This window comes from Cibotium barometz, chromosome 5 (genome assembly GCF_041138505.1).
Source record: "Cibotium barometz isolate CiBa-2024 chromosome 5, ASM4113850v1, whole genome shotgun sequence".
In the NCBI taxonomy this organism is placed as follows: Eukaryota; Viridiplantae; Streptophyta; class Polypodiopsida; order Cyatheales; family Cibotiaceae; genus Cibotium; species Cibotium barometz.
Genome location: NC_141050.1, coordinates 50,610,291 through 50,625,156, shown reverse-complemented (window position 1 = coordinate 50,625,156; position 14,866 = coordinate 50,610,291). Strand labels below are relative to the sequence as shown.

The 14,866-nt window shown below is 45.8% G+C and overlaps 1 protein-coding gene across 2 annotated transcripts in view; it reads right to left on the bottom strand.

Moving 5' to 3' along the window:
• Nucleotides 1-14,866, bottom strand: part of LOC147638609 (DEAD-box ATP-dependent RNA helicase 26-like) — a 48,545-nt gene that overhangs the window by 13,604 nt on the left and 20,075 nt on the right. The window lies entirely within an intron of this gene.

Below are 14,866 nucleotides of genomic sequence, written 5' to 3'. Positions count from 1 at the left end.
AGAATGCATGATGCAAGGGATGACTGCTAGGATGACTAAAATACTGATGCAAGCCTATATGCTGTGCAAAATGCAGATGGATGGCTTCTGATGCATGCCTAAGGGAAGAACCCTAGGGATGGCTTCAGAATCTTGAGAACTGGATTTAGTTGTGCGGAAACGTGAAACATTATGACTGAATGACTTTAGAGAATGAACATGCACTGACTGCTAAGGCTGCCTACCCTATGCTCTGATACCAATGTGACATGGAGGGACTGATCGATGTTAAGCAACCTTGGATTAGTGCTACACTTTACTTAAGAGATGATTAACTAAGATGGACACAAGAGAGATGAGTGTCAATGCAATGCAATGCAATGCAGCTATATTAGATGATGAATGCGGTTACAATGAGATCCAAATGGATCTATGCTGTCCTAGATGATGTCTACCCCTGGAAGAGAGGGAAACATGCTGAAGGATGATGAAAGATGGCTGAAAGATGGCTGTCCTGACTCCAATGCTGAGTTCCACCACTTGTATGCTGGTATCCCTCTATATGTGGGAGTTGGGAAGATGGCTGAATATGCTGAGACTAGGCCTGGATGCCGGAATGATGAGGCGCCTGCTTATATAGGTAGGAATGCTGCTGGTCGGCCAGCATAACTGTTGTCGGCCAGTCCAAATGTCCACGACTGCTGAATAAGCCTTTTCCTGCTGGTCGGCTGCCCCATAAATGAGCCTAAAAATTGCATAAAATAAACTAGATTCTGTGGATGATGTGTACACTGCTGTGGAGGTGCCTTGCCAGCCCCAAACATTGATGTACAAGCTGAACTAAATGCTTTTAATGCCTAGAAAATGCCTGATAAATCATACATAAATATCCGATAAATATTTGATGAGATGATTCTAATGCTGGGAATGATGCCATGTCAGTGTACACCTGACGGTGTGCACGTGACATTCCCCTCTACTAAACTTGTTGCTAGGTGGTAGCCTGGCAAACCTTTTGACTCCCTGCTGACCTTCCTCCTCTGCGACTCCTGCCCCCTTTGACTTCTTCTGCCGGGACTGATGTCAATGCTGGAGTGAGATCCTTTTGAGCCAAAGACTACTGAACTGCGGGGAACTTCATGGCACAATGCTGCTAAACCTGCAACCTGCAAATCTACCTGGAATACCTCAGTCACCCCTGACTTGCCTGTGGAGTCCTTTCACACACCATCTCCGTCGTTCCTGAACCTCTGAACCTCCTGAGGCGAATGTTGGAGTAAACTTCCCTCTTCTTCTGTGGAAGAACTCCCTACTGCTAATTCAAGTCCAAAACTCCATTCACTCCTTTGATGATGGATGTCATTCTTCCCCAGAGAACTCATGGGTGAAACCTGTAAGCCTTGCAGAATGCATGATGCAAGGGATGACTGCTAGGATGACTAAAATACTGATGCAAGCCTATATGCTGTGCAAAATGCAGATGGATGGCTTCTGATGCATGCCTAAGGGAAGAACCCTAGGGATGGCTTCAGAATCTTGAGAACTGGATTTAGCTGTGCGGAAACGTGAAACATGATGACTGAATGACTTTAGAGAATGAACATGCACTGACTTCTAAGGCTGCCTACCCTATGCTCTGATACCAATGTGACATGGGGGGACTGATCGATGTTAAGCAACCTGGGATTAGTGCTACACTTTACTTAAGAGATGATTAACTAAGATGGACACAAGAGAGATGAGTGTCAATGCAATGCAATGTAGCTATATTAGATGATGAATGCGGTTACAATGAGATCCAAAAGGATCTATGCTGTCCTAGATGATGTCTACCCCTGGAAGAGAGGGAAACATGCTGAAGGATGATGAAGGATGGTTGTCCTGACTCCAATGCTGAGTTCCACCACTTGTATGCTGGTATCCCTCTATATGTAGGAGTTGGGAAGATGGCTGAATATGCTGAGAATGGGCCTGAATGCTGGAATGATGAGGCGCATGCTTATATAGGTAGGAATGCTGCTGGTCGGCCAGCATAACTGCTGTCGGCCAGTCCAAATGTCCACGACTGCTGAATAAGCCTTTTCCTGCTGGTCGGCTGCCCCATAAATGAGCCTAAAAATTGCATAAAATAAACTAGATGCTGTGGATGATGTGTACACTGCTACAGGTGCCTTGCCAGCCCCATACATTGATGTACAAGCTGAACTAAATGCTTTTAATGCCTAGAAAATGCCTGATAAATCATACATAAATATCCGATAAATATTTGATGATGATTCTGATGCTCGGAATGATGCCATGTCAGTGTACACCTGACGGGTGTGCATGTGACAAGAACTTGTACGCACTCCCAAAATGCATGGAGGCCTGAATATACTCAATATTCGCTACCATGTCAATGCAAGAAAGACAACTCTACTTCTTGAATTTCTTCACCAAAAGCAACCTTGGACTTTGATGCTGGTACGGACAATGAAAACAAAAGCTTTTGGGAATTGGATAGTTTCTCATCAAGATGTCATATTTGGAAGATCTGAAGGCCAGATTGTGAGCTACCCTTATTCCACCAAGCTTATACATGACTGGCAAATGCTTCTTTGTCATCTTTCTTGGTCGGGCAGACCTCCAGATAGAGGCAACTCTTTGTAAAAAGAAAGTATTCAATGTTCATTGGAGTAGTGTTTTTCAGCATTCATTGGCTGCACTACAACCCAGAAAAGAATACTTCCTCTCCAACTTTAGTGTACGCTTGGTTATGATGTTGTTGATGATCAAGGGAATGTATTCTCCTTTCTATTGACAAGTGCCTAGAGTGCAACCACACACTAGTGGGGAGGGGAAGAGAGAGAGAGAGAGAGAGAGAGAGAGAGAGAGAGAGAAAGAAAGAAAGATATATTAACGTCTACGAGAGGCCAAAGTCAGCCTATGAGACAAAAAATAATACAGCTGTGTTCTTCCGGTCATCGGAAGAAAAGAAAGAAAAGAAAAAATGTGCATGTGTCTGGATACAACTGTGAATCATCATGGATCGGTGGAGCCCATATACAAACAATATAAAGGGGGGTGGGGATGTGGATGGAGTGCTAAGGCAAGATGCATCTCTATATGCTGAAGGGGTAGTACAAGCATGCTATGCAGATCTATGTCTAACTCCATCCAGTGCCATAAGAGGGATATAAGATATCATACATCGTCGATGCTGAGGCTGTGAATGGCGTGAACATGTACCCTAAGTCAGCAAAATAATCAGCAAAATAATCAACACAAGCTTATGCTAGATGTGATGTGGCACGTGCACCCTGCACTGGGGTGACACTGGCATGATTATCAGTGACCCATGACCCCATTGTGAGCCCTCAGTCCAGGGAAAGTCAGACGTAGGTCAGTCTCCAAGCCTTAGAGGTCAGTCGGGAGTCAATCCTCTTAACCCACTTGGAGAATTCATTAGATAAAGTATATAGAGGTCTATCCTTAGCATCACGTCATGCATTAGCAAGCATATAGTTGCATTAGATGCTCTATGGGACAGCCAAAGGCCATCCCATAGAGAGGATACTATGCAAGAGAGGATACTATGCAATACATGCCACAAGGGTTGAGCCCCGTGTTTTTTTTATGCAAGAGAGGATACTATGCAATACATGCCACAAGGGTTGATTTGAACGTGTACCTCTTCTTTTGAGGCAAGGGCACAACCACTGGGTTAAAGCCCAAGAGGCACCAATGAGCATACTTGACACCATCCACTAAATGCAACAAAAAGCCATGACTTATTGCTTTAAATCCGTAAAACAAATGTTCACGAGCACATCCCTGAATAGATTCCAAAACAATTGACACATCCTAGGAGTGTTGGCAGTAACAATGTTGCAAGGACCGGTGAAGGAATTGGCAGAGAAGAGAGCCCCAAGTTCCCCAAGCTCATGCTGCAAATACCTCTACTCCTGGGAGTATCCTCTCACAATGATTCTGCAATCCCTTGTGTCAATATTTCAAGGATTTACGGGATTTACAGGAATATTCTATGTCCTTGATTAGTATGAGTCTACTGAAATGAGCCAAGTTACAATCCACTCCTACAGAAGATATAGTCTTGCAGGGTTCCTCCAGGAATTGCCCCTACAAGACTATACTCTTCTCTGGGAATGACCTATAACATGGCTCATCTCACCATGCCGAGTTACAAGGTCTTCTATACTGAACAAGATTATAAACATCCCATAGGAACAGAAGACCTCGACCAGCCTTCGATCCTTGGGGTGTCCACCTCATGCTTGTCCTCAACAAACTCTTCAACTACATTTGGGATTGCCTAGTGCAACACATTTGTTCATCTTTTGGGATTGCGACACATTTGTTCGTCTTTTGCTTCCTCCCATGACCCGTCTCTATTGCCTATTTGCATCAGCTTCCTGCCATGGTCTGTCTTCTTCCTTACAGCTACATTCTTCATTTGTTGCTTCTTTCCTCTTTGTCTTGCAGCTCAAATTTTCCATTTAGCTTCATGACCCTGCTATTTTGCTTCCGGATTCTCCAACCCGCCATTCTGTTTCGCAATGTCACTTGCATCCCACACTTGGATGCCACGTGGACATATCTGAACAGCAGGACCTGGAGTGGAAAATGGTCCCATGTGAGCCCCAGTCCGGGATGAGTCAGCCAAGGTTCCACTCTAAGCGTCCAAGGTCAAATGTACAAGTCCTGTACATTGTCTTGGTCAGGTGTGCATTGTCTTGCACATGAAGCAGTGCTAGTCCGTACTGTGAGTCTCCCTCTAGAATGATGTCAGGTGTTCTGAGTGTTGGGTTTGCAACAGGACGCCAGGCATCTATATAGGAAGCATGTAGGTTGCATGGCCAGCCATTAGGGCTACCCCAAAAAAGGGATGGAATCCCTTGCATTGGGCATGGGGTAGGCCTTAGGCCACCCCAAGGGGCCAACATGGCCCATGGCCTTGCCCACCAGCCAAGGATGGGCTGTGGCAGGGTATCGGCCAGCCCATGGGGCTTGGCCAACCAGCCGACAAGCCTTAGAGGCCAGCCCAGCCAGGTGGCCAAGGCAGACTAGCTGACCAAGAGCCAGCACATGGCTTGGACAGCAGCCCACAGGGCGGCCAGCAGCCTGGTGTGTGAAAGCATATGATAAAAAAAGGCCAATAGACCTAGTCATGGAGAAAAACCAAACAGGCCGACTGATAATTCAGCCAGAATTTAGAGCCTCATGGTAGTCATCCACAAGACAACAAACCATCAACTCCATCATGCATAGTATGGACTAGATACTACGACATCCCCACTAACGTCATCAGTGCCCAATACTGGGTGTAGAACTTGGTATCAATATATGCTCCCACACACACATAGTTGCCATGAAACGCGTTTGAAACGTTTGCAACATTTCAAACGTTTGAAACAAGTTTCAAAGCTCTCATTTTTTTTAATGAATAAAAAACATGCCCTACATTAAAATTGTACCTGCTGCGAAGTACAATATCTTTTCGTTTGCTGCGCCATCTTCATCTCTACTCTCACACTTGGGTTTTCCTCGAGAGTTGTGCCCTGGTTCAACCATGGGACTTGTGTGGCCCGCTATTCAAGTTGGTTTCTTCCAATTTTTATGATTTTGTGCAATTTCGTTGTAAATTTCAGATTCTGAAATTTGGGCTTTTTGCATCAGCTTGCCCCAAATCTCTCCCCTCTTTTGGCAAAATGCCGAAGGCGAGGGATACTGTGTGGACCCATGTAACCCCTGTTGGCAGATACGGGGGTTCAGGCACAAAAAAATGGAAATGCAAGCCCTGTGACAGTATATCAGGTCTACAGTTAGGATAAAGGCCCATTTCTCGGGATTGAAGGGGAAAGGGATTGGTCCGTGTCCTAGAGTCCTTGCACATTTGAAAGCCTCTCTTCAGCCATGGACGAGAGAACAAGAGGCTATGCAAGGAATTGGGGGTGGTGGTGATGATACCCAGGATGATTCAGAGGATGAAAGCAAAAGGGCCAGGATGGAAGAGGTTCCCGATATGCAGAGTCAGGTTGATTTGCCTAGTTCCAACACCATTGGTGCTGGGTCTAGCTCCGCCCCTCAAGCCCACAGGTCTTCCTTTCCCACCAAGCCTACTTTGACGAGGGCAAGCCTCAAAGCAAGATTACAGAAGCAAGCTGTCGTTGAGGCTACCTATGAGATAACAAAGTTGTTTATTCAATGCGCTTTGTCATTTCACATTTTGCGTACCCCACGCTGGAAGAAGGCCATGAGAGCTATTAGCCGCAATGGGTATGAGTGGGAGCCTGGAGGGCCCATCTTATGAGTCTTTATGCTCCACGCACTTAAAAAATGAGAAAACTAGTGTGCAATTAGAGATGGAGCCTCTCAAGGAAACTTGGCAAAAGTATGGTTGTACAATTTTATGTGATGGCTGGACAGATATGCGCAAGAGGAATGTCTACAACATCTTAGTGTCCTCTTGTAAGGGCACAATGTTCTTGCGTGCCATTGATGCTTCGGTTCCAGGGACAATTGTGACAAGCACTTTCATTTGGGGACATTTGCGCCAGGCTTTATTAGAGATTGGCCCTCAAAATGTAGTACAAGTGATCACAGACAATGGATCAAATTGTGTGTCCATGGGCAAAATGTTGGAGGATGTGTTCCCACTGTGAGGATTGTATTGTTAATCGTGCATATTGTGTACTAATTACTACTTCAGTACTTAACAAGAGACTTCAGGAGAACACTTGAGAGAAGGTTGAATTGAATTGAATTTAAACTAATTACAATAGGTCTCTTATATAGGAGATGAAGAGACACATTTGAAGAGGCATGTCCTTTGACGAAAGGACATGACCATAGACGAAAGGATACAACTTTAGGCTAAGGGTGTGTCTATTCGATATAGAGGCACAACCATTCATCAAGGGATACAACCATTCGTCGAAGGGAGGTGGCTATTCGATGAAGAGGTACATCCTTTGGCAAAGAGTCGCAACCAGTCGAGGGCAAGGGTTCCCTTGGCTGGTTACTCTTTGCATTTGCAACAGGAATCAACAATGAAGAGAGAATCTGATACATACATACGTCACAATCGTGACATTCCCTCCCATTTAAAATAAAACCCATGTGTCAAATGATAGACATCCGTTTGTCAAAGAACTCCTGAAGAAGATTAGGGTACTGCTGCATGTCTTCATCTGTTTGCCAAGTGGAATCAGACTCATCCAAATCCATCCACTTCACAAGAAATTCTGTAATCAACTTTCTTCTTGTTTCCTTCTGTCGTACGTCAAGAATTACTTCTAGAACAAGGATAATATGGTCATCTTCAATTTCTGGTACATATGAAGATAAGTCTGGAACAAGCGAATCTCCTTGAACATACTGTTTGAGCCAAGAAATGTGAAAAGTCAGATGAACCTTCCCCCATGAAGGTGGAAGTTCCAACTTGTAACTGACAACTGAATTTTTCTTAAGAATCTTGAAAGGTCCATAGAAGCGAGGTCGCAACTTTGGAAAAACTAACTTCACTGTTTTGTAGCAGTGAGGTGCCACATACAACAGGACCAAATTCCTTCTTGAAAATCTGCATGTCGACGACGCTTGTTGGCCTGTTTTTGATATTTTTGTTGCACATGGACCAATTTATCTCGAACTTGCACAAGCACACCTTGCATCTCCTGAACCAACTGATCTGCCAACGCCACTTTGTGTCGTAAAACAAAGTTTGTAGGCACAAGAGGAGTATGCCCATATGCTGCTTGAAATGGAGTCAATCCAATTGCTGAATGATGGGAATTATTATAAGCAAATTCCACGAGTGGCAAATATTCTTCCCACGATGCCAAACGGTCTTGAATGTAATGTCGAATCATTTCTTCCAAAATCTGATTGACTCTTTCAGTCTGTCCATCTATTTGAGAATGATAGGCTGAACTGAACAACAAATTCGTGCCAACAAATTTGAACAAAGACGTCCAAAAATGTCCAGTGAACTTGGGATCTCTGTCAGAGATGATGGTCTTTGGCAAGCCATGCAATTTGAAGACATGTTGCACGAACAATGATGCCACATCTGGGGCTAAAGCAGCTTTCTTGCAAGGAATGAAATGCGCCATTTTGGAAAATCGATCAAGCACTACAAGAATCTGAGCATTGCCTTTGGATGAACGAGGCAAAATGGTGATAAAATCCATGCTGATACTTTCCCATCTCTCATTGGGCACTGGCAAAGGTTGAAGTAAACCTTGAGGAAGTTGTCGAGAGGCTTTCATTATCTGACACGAATGACAAGCTTTGACAAATTTGATAACATCTTGCTGCATCTGAGGCCAGAAGTATGTAACAGACAAAAGCCGATATGTCTTGTTGATACCCGGATGAGCAGCATAAGGAACTTCATGATGCTCTTGAATGAGAATCTTCCGTAATGAAGCATTGTGAGGCACACAAATGTGATCAGAAAAGAACAGCAATTCATCTACGATGGTGTAGGCTGCAAACATGTTCATTTCTGTAGGACTGGGATTAGATTCTTGAAACAAGCAGGGATTTCCATTTGCACATCTGTGATGGCAAAATTAGTGGCTCGAGGCATGCGGCTCAAAGCATCCGCAACCACATTCCGAAGACCAGGAACATACTGGATAGTCATGTGGAAATTAGCCAAGAATTCAACCCATCGGCCTCGTCGAGAGTTCATTACAGGCTGAGTGAAAATGTATGTCAGAGATTGATGATCTGTATGTACAACTGAATCTGCTCCAAGAAGATAATGTCTCCAAGTCCGATAAGCATGCACGATTGCCAAAAACTCCTTATCATACACAGGATACCTGCGTTGAATGGCTGAAAACTTCGTGTTGTCAAAAGCAATGACACGATCATTCTGCATCAAAACTCCACCAAAAGCACGATCTTACGCATCTGTCATTACATCAAAGGGCTAGGTGGGATCTGCAATGGCCAAGACCGGGGTTGTCGTCAAGGCATGCTTGAGATCATTGAAGGATTGCTCAGCTTCAGAAGACCACTTAAGTTTGTCCAGCTTTGTCAATTCTGTCAAAGGGGCAGCAATCTCTAAACACCTATGCACCTTGTTGTGATAAAAGTTAGCAAGTCCCAAGAAAGATCGAACATCTGAAATGGTGAGAGGCAAAGGCCAATCCACAATCGCTTGAATCTTCTTAGGACCCACTGCAATCCCATTAGCAGAAATGATGTGACCAAGATATTCCACATGGTTCTTGAAAAATTCGCTCTTTTTCTTGTTGATGTACAGCACACTGGTGCATAGTACTTCAAAGACAATCTGTAAATGCTCTTTGTGATCGACCAAAGATCGGCTAAAAACCAGAATATCATCGAGATAAACGATCACAAACTTGTCCAGGTACGGCCCAAAAATTTCATTCATCAGGGTCATGAAAGTGGCTGGGGCATTGGTTAACCCAAAAGGTATGACCAAGAATTCATAATGGCCATATTTTGTCCGAAAGGCTGTCTTGTATTCATCACCATTACGGATACGAATTTGATGATAGCCGGACTTCAAATCAATCTTGGAAAACACCTTTGCACCAAGCAGCTGGTCGAACAACTCATCGATGCGAGGCAAAGGGAATTTGTTCTTGATTGTCAGCTTGTTGAGAGCACGGTAATCAATGCAAAGCCGCATTGATCCATCCTTCTTTTTGACAAGCAAAACCGAGGCTCCGAAGGGACTTTTGCTGAGACGGATGTGACCTTTGTCCAGCAACTCCTGTAACTGCCTTTGTATGTCCTGAGATTCAGAGTAAGAAACATAGTATGGAGCTCGGGTTGGAGGAGGTTGACCTGGGATAAGATCAATCGGGTGATCCACAGGACGACGAGGAGGCAATGTCGTCGGAAGATCATTCGGAAACAGATCCTGAAAAGGCCTAAAGAAGGGTTGCTCCAAGTAAGCGGTTGTTGATGACGAGGCTTGAGATTGCTCACTAGTTTCTACTTCAATCTCCCGTAACATGACCAAGGCTATTGTACAGTCACGTTTGCGGACGAGCCGCTTGACTTGCAGAGCAGAAACGTGATGGGTTTGGCACTGAAAAGGCCACGAAGTTCCAGCTCTCGACCATCATGGTATAACTGGATCGAATGAGAACGAAAGCTGATCACTGGATCATATCGATACAGCCAAGATTGTCCCAATATCATGTCATAATGTGACAACGGCATCACTGAAAAATTAAGGTGATCTTGGTAATCTTGAATCTGGAACTGAAGCTTTTGCACCTTTTTGTTACAATTAAGGAAGAAACCATCAGCAAGCTCTACTTGAAAAGCATCCACAAAATGTCGGGTCTGCAGGCGAAGCTTGTGAACCAACGAAGTGCCCACAAAATTAGTGGAACAGTCACTGTCCACCAGCACATTGATGGGATGATCGCCAATGATACCCAAAAGACTAAGGACCAGCTTGGAAAGATTCACCGAAACAGGGTTGGTACTTTGGCCATTAAGCATCAGGGTACTGACAACTTCAGAAACGCGAACAAAGCAAGCTGTTTGTTTGTCTTTGTCTTTCACAGCAGGCGGGTCATGATCAGCATGGTGGCAACTGTCCACCGGAGAAATGCGCCGAGTGTTGGAGGGTTTAGGACACTGAGGACATTCATACCACCGGTGATCGCCAGAACAAATTGTACAGAGGCCTGGACGACTACGTTGGGATGAAGTGGCAGTCGATGAAGAGGTTTGCTGTCCTGAAGAGGTTTCTCGCTTGAAGTTGCGCCGATCTTGCTGCGACGGTCCTGTCGGAACCGATCTCGGTTTCTGCTACCAGAGGATTCGGCCTGAGAGGATCCTACGTTTAACGCGGGAGCTTGGCCGGAGAAGCGCGACCGGAAGGACTGTTGTCCAGAATATGGTCGCCTAGAGTTTGGTTGTCCAGCATTGGGACGCTTCTAGTCCCATTGGGTCGATTCCGCTGGTAAGAACGGGCACCGAAGGAAAAGTTCCTGGGAGGATGCTTGTAATCACCAATGCACTCGACATACTAGATTGCTTCATCCAGGGTGGCAAGCTTGAACTTATGGACTTCGTCTTGGATCGTGGGTTCAAGCCCGTCAATGAAGCTGTGAAGCTGTGAAGCTGTGAAGAGGGGCTGAGTGTCTCTATCTCGAGAGCCAGTTTTTGAAACTCTAAGATGTACGCGGCCACGAAGCCAGTTTGACTCAAGCGGCGGAGAGAAGACCTGGCATGAAAGTTCGCATTTGCAGGCTCAAAAGCCTTGCAAAGAGCACACCGGAATTTATCCCACGTCAGAGTAGACTTGCCATCTGAAATCCTGCGTCGCCACCGAAGGAAGGCGGTATCTTTCAAGAGGGTGCTGGCCAAAGCCACCTTTGTATTCTCGGGCAAATCGGTATTTGAGAAATAAACCTCCATCTTGTAGAGCCAATGATCGATTAACCGCTTATCGCGGCGGCCATTGTAGGGCTCAGGTAACTTGATATCCATCTTTCCTGTCTGTGCTGTGGTCATTAATTTATACAAGAGTTTGAGTTCAACATTGTCTACCTCGGCGGTCGGATCGGGAGGAGTTGAGGGATAGTCCTACTGGCCCACCGAGGATGATGACGACGTTGGTGAATGCGATCGACGCGCTCGCTATGACTTCCTGGATCCCTCGCGCTGGTGTTGGTTCCGTTGTTGCATGTCTTCCATTTGTGATCGCATTGATGCCATACCGTTGAAAAGGGCCCTTTGTTAAGTCCTCCATCTGTTGTTGAAGAGTGGTCATTTGCAAGGCCTCCATCGGAGGATCGACGGGTGGCACATTGTCGTGCGAAGTCGACATCTGGAGAACTCAGAGAGAGTACTGAGGTGAAGCAGGAAAGGTCCACCCGGGATGTAGGATGGGAGGAACAGCTGCTAAAGAGGCAGTAACGGGATCCTCGTACTCGAAGTCGGGGTCCTCCACTTCCTCGAGATCGTCCTCGGAGGCTACTTCGTCTGCTTCCACTTCCTCGTTTGGTTCCGCCAAAGGGCTGGGCGCCGGAGATAATGGAGTATAATCGGGGACGAAGATCTCGCAGTAGAATGTCACAGGAGGGCATGTGGAGAGGATATTGCGGAGGCCATCCACACTGCACTCTGGAAGAAAGTGTGCCAACTGAGGGTACCGTGACACGAAGTACTCGAAATGAGCAAGGTGCAGTGGCTCGCAGGTGAGGAAAATAGTCCAGATCGCCCAAGTGTGGGGTTCAGTTGCATGCGGGCTGCTGACATGTATGCGGTACACCTGTGAGGCCGCGGCTACTGGGATAGGAGAGTCCAGGAGACTTGGAATCCACCCAGCATCGACGGACAGTGGCACCGGTTCTGGAGTGGGGGCACGCAAAGGGCCGTGTTCGGGAAGGAGAGCCTCGGGGATCTTGTCAATGTAGCTCAGGTAGGGGATGTGCATGTAGAGCTCCTCCAGAAAATTGTTCATGAAGCATGCACGTGAATGGCAAGAGCGCACACACAGGGTGACGTGGGCAGAGCCGGCAGAGAGGATGACAGCGAAAGTGTAGTCGGCGGCATCTTGCCAGCCGGGGGGTTAAGCGTTGAATCGCCAACGGAAGAGGGGGGGGGCGCTTCACACTCGCGCACGTTAGAGCACACTTGTTTCTTTTTTGATAAGGGGCCCAAATGCCACGTAGGAAAAATTGTTTTTTTTTTTTGGGTTGTGGTTTATGGGTGACGGTGGCTTGGAATCGTCACGTACCCGACCGGAAGAGGGGATGTGCCTCTTCGAAAAGGCGCCGCAATCTCCATCTACACGATGCAAAGAGGGGGCGGTCGATACTCAGCAAAGAGGTGGGCTCATGGCCTGCAGCGAACGAAGCGAGGAGGGGGGCCCTCCATACTCAGCAGAGGGGGGGGTTCATGACCTGCAGAACGGATACCACCACCGGAAGCAGGGAGGGGGTAATCCAGGTATGCGGAAAGGGTTCCCTCACTGAGACACGGTGTGGGTGTGGAAAATTTTTATTTTTTTTTTACATCACCATGGGCAAAGCTTTACGCCAAGTCCACCATCGCTCCGTTGCTTCCATACAACACTGAGAAGAGGGGTGGAAGGGGGAGTGCCGCGGAGAGGGTAAAGTTTTTCACCAGGAGACCAAAGGTCCTTGCCATGTATCGTGTCCATAGTGATTTGGAGCTGCTGAAGCCCTCAAAGACCAGGTTTGCTTACATGTTTATTGTGGTTGAGAGGCTAGTGAGAGTCCAACTGGGACTACTCCGCACAGTTGTGTCACAGGAGTGGATGGCATGGGAGGATCGGGAGCAACCCAAAACATTGGCTTTTGTACCCACAGTCATGCGAGAGAGTTGGTGGGATGAAGCCAAGGCACCTGTGAAGGCAACTCAACCCATTTATAGTGTTCTCCGCGTAACAGATATGGAGGGCAGCACCCTTGGACTCTTATACGAGTTCATGGACCGCATTGGAGAGGCACTTGACCACAACACTATGCTACCATGCTTTACGAGGAGTTGTTGGCACCAACTCGTGTGACACAAGCACAGTCATCGGTGGATGGAGCTTCTACGAGTGCTGCAGCTTTAGAGGCTGATATTGAGGCATCATCTCCTTCTGATACAGATTCACAGTCATCAGAGGAGGGAGATGATACTGCTGATGATGATGATGATGAGTCTTGACTATTGAGGCTTCTTACTATTTGTTGCCTCTAGTCTAGACTCTAGACTTCACTCTTTTGACTCTTTTTACACTCCATGGTTTTTGTATTGGTCTTTTCAATTTTTGTTGACAGTTGCCAGTTGGACATCTTACTTATCATGATTCATGAGACATTTCTATTGGAGTCTTTTGGACTTAGTGCCATTTGAGTTTTGAGAGCACTTTTGCAAAATTGCATGGCAAGTCTTATGATCTATGATCTATGTCATCTATCATCTATCCTTTTAATTGATTTTCTCTCTTCTCAAGTTTCAACAATCATTGGTCACTCAGTGTTCACTTGCAGCTTGCAAGCAGCAACAAGGAGTAGTAAGTACTAAGTAGGCTACAGGAATCAGGATACATGATGATGATACATCATACTATTTTTGTTTTAAACATTTATCCATACTTTGTTGGTTGCCTGGGTTTTTTTATGCATAAAACTTTCATATCTCCTAGTTTTGCAACATGTACCCTCCCCCCCCCCCCTCTCTCTCTATGAAACGTTTTTGAAACCCTTGCCAGGCTGCGAAACGTTTCAAACGCGTTTGGGAAACGTGTTTCATGAAATGCCTAACAACTATGCACACACACCCCACGCGCACACACACACATAAGAGCATACATTCATACAAAGGTCTATGTACCAAGTTTCTGTTAGAGCTCCGGAGATACAGGGCAGACTCAGCCATAACGAAGCCTAGCACTAAGGATCATAACAAATAGAAAGAATTATTACAATAAAAAGGTCGTTGATAGGGCATATGCACCACTAAAAATAGAAACAATTAACACAATATCAACTGGCTGCAACTTGGACGAAAACTTCACAATGTGAAATTTGCATGTCCACTAATACAGCATAAAGATACACCTAGATGAATCCAAGAACATGCCCAAATTCACCTTATAAGAAAGTGCAATTTATAGCCTCATGGTAGTCATCCACAAGACAATAAACCATCAACTCCATCATGAATAGTATGGACTAGATACTACGACATCCCCACTAACATCATGAGTGCCCAATAGTGGGTGTAGAACTTGGTATCAATATATGCTCCCACACACACCCCCCCCATGCACGCACGCACACACACACATAATTCACAAAGGGTTGTGTGTTCCAAGGGCTATTTATGGCACCTTTTAGGTGCCATAAATAGCCAAGCATAAATC